This window comes from Bison bison, unplaced genomic scaffold (genome assembly GCF_000754665.1).
Source record: "Bison bison bison isolate TAMUID 2011002044 unplaced genomic scaffold, Bison_UMD1.0 scf7180017864235, whole genome shotgun sequence".
NCBI classification, from domain to species: domain Eukaryota; kingdom Metazoa; phylum Chordata; class Mammalia; order Artiodactyla; family Bovidae; genus Bison; species Bison bison.
The window spans coordinates 1,728,015-1,734,606 of NW_011494807.1; positions in this window are offsets into that span (position 1 = coordinate 1,728,015).

Consider the following 6,592-nt stretch of genomic DNA (forward strand, 5'->3'; position numbering starts at 1 on the left):
AAGATTAAAACAATATAGTACTATTAATTATCTGTTCCTTTTTATAAATTGAGTTTTTCCACCTTTAAAGGAGAAAGAAATGCAACAAACATGCAGAACACTCCACATTAACATAAAAATAAAAATTCTGGCAACGCATCAAGAATGTGATAAAAATTAAACAAAAGGAAAGCATGTAAAAGCTGTCCTCATTGTTGTGCATTAATTCTTTTGTTTAATTATATTGGCAAGAGACTCTCAAAACCAAGCAGATTAATGATCCTAAAAGTTTAAGCTCCTTTATCTTCAAATTATAGAATTGTGTGTTCTGACTCCATCTGGTCTTAGCTCTTATCTATATGTCATTATGTATTCAGCATTCAGTTATTTCAGCAGGGAGTAATTCTTCAGGAAAAAAAACTGTTACCACCATAGTGAAGTGAAGTGAAGTCGCTCAATCATGTCCGACTCTTTGCAACCCCATGGACTGTAGCCTATCAGGCTCCTCTGTCCATGGGATTTTCCAGGCAAGAGTGCTGGAGTGGATTGCCATTTCCTTCTCCATACCACCATAGTAAAGAGACTAATATACTGCAGGTTCAACTGAACCTTTGATGTTTATTGTTCTTACACTATCTGATGTCCTTTCAGAATTCTCCTTTGGTCAAAGCAAGCAAAATTTTCCAACAGGAAAGTATGCCACACACTATAATAAGTATCCATAAGAGGGAACACATTTTGGATTTAGTAATAAAAAGTTTCAGTTCAGTTCAGTCACTCAGTCATGTCCGACTCTTTGCAACCCATGGACCACAGCACACCAGGCCTCCCTATCACCAACTCCCAGAGTTTACTCAAACTCATGTCCATTGAGTCGGTAATGCCATCCAACCATCTCATCCTCTGCCATCCCTTTCTCCTCCTGCCTTTGATTTTTCCCAGCATCAGGGTCTTTTCAAATGAGTCAGCTCTTTGCATCAGGTGGCTAAAGTACTGGAGCTTCAGCCTCAACATCAGTCCTTCCAATGAACACCCAGGACTGATCTCCTTTAGGATGGACTGGTTGGATCTCCTTGCAGTCCAAGGGACTCTCAAGAATCTTCTCCAACACCACAGTTCAAAAGCATCAATTCTTCGGCACTCAGCTTTCTTTATAGTCCAACTCTCACATCCATACGTGACTATTGGAAAAACCATAGCCTTGACTAGATGGACATCTGTTGGCAGAGTCAAGTCTCTACTTTTTAATATGTTCTCTAGGTTCATCATAACTTTCCTTCCAAGGAGTGTCTTTTAATTTCATGGCTGCAGTCACTATCTGCAGTGATTTTGGAGCCCCCCCAAAATAAAGTCTGTCACTGTTTCCACTCTTCCCCATCTATTTGCAATGAAGTGATGATCATCTGGATGACCAGATGATCTTAGTTTTCTGAATGTGGAGCCTTAAGTCAACTTTTTCCCTCTCCTCTTTCACTTTCATCAAGAGGCTCTTTAGTTCACTTTCTGCCATAAGAGTGGTATCATCTGCATATCTGAGGTTATTGATATTTCTCCCAGCAATCTTGATTCCAGCTTGTACTTCAGCCCAGTGTTTCTCATGATGTACTCTGCATATAAGTTAAATAAGCAGAGTTTAGATAAGCTATTATAAATATTTTTAATACTACAGGAGCAAGTACAGAGAATTAAAGGAATGTATAACCATATTTCAAAAAGAGAATATCAATAATGAAGTTGTAATTATAAAAACAAATCCTAGTTATGTAAAATGCACCAAAATTTTAATTTCTTAAATTTAAAAAATAAAAATTTGCCAGAGAGACTCACTAAAGAGAGATTCAAATAGAGTTGAGCTGGCAAAAGATAGTGAAGTTGATGGCAATCAATAATGATATTCAGTCTGGGGAGTGGACAGAAAAAAAAAGAAAAAACTGAGGAAGAAAATTTAGTTTCAAAGACTAGTGGGACACCATCAGTTCACTAAGAAATACAGAATAGAAATCCCAAAAGAAAGACAGAGAAAGGGGAAAAAAATAATATTTGAAAAAATAATGGTATAAAACTCTCCAATTTTATGAAGAGTGGTAATCTGCATATTTGAGAGGTTAGTTTACTATAGATAGAACAAATTCAAAAAGATTTACACATACAAGTCATAGGCAAAATCTTGAAAGCAGCAAGGAAAAATCATTTATTAAATACAAGGGATTAACAGCTGCTTCTCATCAAAAACCACTGAAGCTAGAAGAGAGTGGGGAGACATTCGTAAAGAAATGAAAGAAACAAAAACTCTAAACTTTCCTTTAAGTATAAAGTAGAAAATACACATTCTCAAAAAAAACTATCAGTAGCAGACCTGCCTCATAAAACACAAAACAAAATTCTTCAGGCTAAAGTAAAAGGATATTAGATAGTAATGTGAATCTACATGAAGAAGTAAAGAGCACCATTAAGGGTACCTACATAGATATTATAAAAGACACTATAGCTTACTTTTTTCTTTTAAGGTAGCTGCATAAAGCAATAATTATACAACTGTATTGCATGGCTATAACATAAAGTTCATATGACAGTAATATTACAAAAGAACAATAAGACAACAGAAGTATGTTGCAGCAAAGTTTTTGCATACTACTGACATTAAATTAGAATTATTCAAAATCTGTTTATCTGTTTTAAATTAACATGCTGATTGTGATTTCCAAGAAAACTAGTACAAAAATAACTCAGGAAAAAAAAAAAAAAAACACGTTGCAGGAGTGACATCAGCATTGTGGAGATGTGAGTTGTAGAGAGTAGAGAGAAAAGGAACAATTAATTATTTCTTAATAACTAAATAAAAGGGACTGTGCATATTACACCAGAACACCCAGGAAAACTCTATGCACCTGTGCTTCAGAAAGGGTTGATATAATTTTAAAGGGGGCTGCATATGGTAAGCCTGCCCCACCCTACTCACCAAGATGAGAGAAAAAGCAAACCAAGAGAGTGTAAAATAAAGCCAGCACACAAGGGAAACAAGTAATTTGTGGCGGTCCAGGCAGCCTGATGGAAAAACCAGGTATGCCCTTGGAGTGGGATAGAGTTGAGTTTGAAGGCACGATAAGAGAGGTTCTTGTGGAATCAGTCCCCCTTTCCAGGGTGACAATGCAGTCTGCTGGGTTTTGGCCAGTGCTGACAATGGTGACCTCCTCACATGCGAGGTGGAAACCAAAAGTGGTGAGTGAGTGACCAATAGCCACATGGATCACAGCCAGAGAAACCACTTTCACTCCAGCAGCACGATTTCTAAGGAGGGACCTCTATAACTGAGGCAAGGAAAATGAAAGGGGAAAAGGCAGACAAGAATAGCAAAGGGCATAGAAGAAATATATTCCCTGCTGTCTGCTTCCAGCAAAAGGTTTGCCCAGGTAACTCTAGGAGTACCACTGCTTGAGGTGTTTCCTACTGGGCAGTGGGCGCTCACAAAGCCTCAGGTGCTAAGCCCTTACCTCTCTACACTCTACCACCAGCTTTTCTACACCAGCTGTTTTTATGCATCCCCAAGAGTGCAGCACCAGGGGCAACTCAAGTAAAAAGAACCCCCAAACTTGAACTATGGTGCCACCTTCTGGGAAAACAAAAAGAAAGGCTTTCAATTGCCAGTGTGTGAAACTAGGCAAAAGGAAACAAGTTAAAAAGGTGTATGCTACTTCCAATGTGATGGCAGAGGCACATATCATCAAACACTACAATCCATCACAGTGATATGGTACTACAAAAAGAAAGTAATTCACCGGCAAGCAAAACCAAATGCACAGAATAGTGTAACCTACCTGACAAGGAATCCAAAATAGCTGTTAAGATTTAATGAGCTAGAAGAAAATTCAAAAAGGCTATCTAACTTAGAAATTCACAAAGCAGTTCTTTACCAAATTGTAAAAAAAAAAAAAAAAGAAACTCTGGAGCTGAAAAATTCAGTGAATCAGATGAAGAATGCATTAGACTGCTTAGAAAAATAGGAAAGCTCAGATCAAAGAAAGAATTGGTGACACGGAGGATAGAAATTTAGAGATGACACAGGAGACGAAGAGAGAACTAAGATTTTTTTTTTTTTTAATTCAAGAAGCCCCACAAGAGCTGTTAGGTATGGCAAGAAAAAAGGATATAGGAACAATTTGTCTACCAGAAGAGAGAAAGAGGGAGGAGAGTTGAATTTAGCAAAATAATAGCTAAGAACTTCACAAATCTGGCAAAGGAACTGGATATATAATTCCATGAAGCTAATAGCCAAAAACTTAGATAGCCCAGGAGAAATGTATACATTATCAGTCTGTTCAGATTTTCTGTTTCTTATTATTCTTAATAGCTTGTGTGTTTCTAGAAATGTAAACACACAAGCTATTAAGAATGAATAAGAAACAATATCTGAACAGATTGATAATCAGTGACTGAGTCACTAATTTAAACCCTCCTAACATAGAAACCCCTGGACCATTCAGCTTCCCAAGTGGATTTTACCAAGTACCCAAAGAAAAATTAAGACCAAACCAATCCTTCTTAAACTCTTCCAAAAAACCTGAAGAGGTGGGAAAACCTTCAAATTCATCATTATGTTGACAACAAAGCCAGATAGAGCACCACAGGAAAATTATGGACCAATATTCCTGATGAATATAGCTGGAAAAGTTCTCAAGATAATATTAGCAAACTCCATTTAAGAATACAAATAGTAAGCATTAGAAACCAAGACCGAGGGAGATTGATTCTTGGAGTACAAGGATAATTTAACATATACTGATTAATCAAAGTAGTACATTACATTTATAAAATGAAAGATAAAAATCACATGGTCATCCTAATGAAATTAAAAAATCAAATCATTTGACAAAATGTAACATCTTTTTATGATATAAATCCTCAGCAGATTGGGTATAGAAGGAACAAACCTCAACATAAAAAAGGCCATATATGACAGACACACAGCTGGCATAATACTCAATGGAAAAAAAATGAAAGCTTTTCAAGATCAGGAACAAGGCAACAATGCATAGCCTCACCACTCGTTCAATGTAGTGCTGGAAGCCCAAGGTAGAGTGATTATGCAACACCAAGAAATGCAGAGCATTCAAATTAGGAAGAGGTTAAACTGTCACTATTTGCAGATAATTCTTTAGGCAGAAAATCCCAAGGAGTAACAAAAACTGTTGGAACTAATTAATGATTTCAATAAAGTTGCAGGATACAAAATCACCACAAAGAAATTGGTTGCATTTCTATATGCTAAAGATGAAATACCCCCCCCCCAAAAAAAAAAAAAAAACTACCATATTCATAACAGCATCAAAAATAATAAAATAGGAATAGAATTAACTAAGGAAGTGAAAGTTCTGGATAATGAAAACTGCAGGACTGCTCCAAGAAACTGAAGAAGTCACTAACAAATGGAAAGAACTCATCATGTTCATTGATCAGAAGAATACTGTTAAAAGTCCTTACTAACTTAACAGTCCCACAGTTTATCTACAGATTCAAAGAAATCCCCTTCAAAATAACAGTGGTACTCATCACAAGGGAACCAAAAGCACCAAATGCAAAAGGATAGTCTCTTCAGAAATTGATGTTGTGAAAACTGGATAAACACGTGCAGAGCAATGCAACTGAGCCCCTATCGTACACCACTCAGAAAAATTAATTTGAAATGGATCCGAGACTTAAACATGAGACCTAATTTAACCCCCACAAAAAAAAAAAAAAAAACATAGGGAAGAAGCTCCTTCATATTGGTCTTGGTGATAATTTTTTCATATAATACCAAAGTACAAATGCTGAGAAAGATTGAAGGCAAAAGGAGTAGGAGGTGGCAGAGGATGAAATGGTTAGATAGCATCACTGACTCAATAGATGTGAATTTGAGCAAACTCTGGGAAACAGTAGAGGACAGAGGACCTTGGCGGGCTACAGTCCATGGGGTCCCAAAGAGACAAGGCTGAGAGACTAAAACAACAATAGCAGCAAAAGTACAAATAATACAAGCAAAAATAAACAATGGAACTACATTATACTTAAAATCTTTTCCACAGTTAAGAAAAAGTGAAAGTGAAAAGGCAACCTATAGAGTGGGGGAAAAATGGTAAACTATGTATCAGAAAAAGGGTTAATATCCAAAATATATAAAGATCTCATACAGCTCAACAAAATCTGATTAAAAAATGGCCAGAAGAACTAAATAGAAATTTTTCCTAAGATGACATGCAAGTGGCCAACAGGTACATGAAAAGATGCTCACCATTACTAATAACTAGGGAAATGTATACAAAAACCACAATGAAATATCACCTCATACCTATTAGAATGGCTATGAAGAGAGACAAGAGGTGGAGATGGATCAAGATGGCAGGGTAAAAGGCTCATTTTCCCCAGAAATACATCAAATACATCAAACGCATATGTGGAATAATCCTCATGGAAAACTAACTAGAAACTTTCAGAATGCCTGTACAACAACCAAGGCAGAAAGAAAGATTCCCACATAATTGGGTAGGATGAGAAGAAAAACATCAGGTTAGGACCCATGCCCCTGGGAAAGGAATAAGGAGGAAAGGGAGATTACACAAGGGGACATTCATGTTGG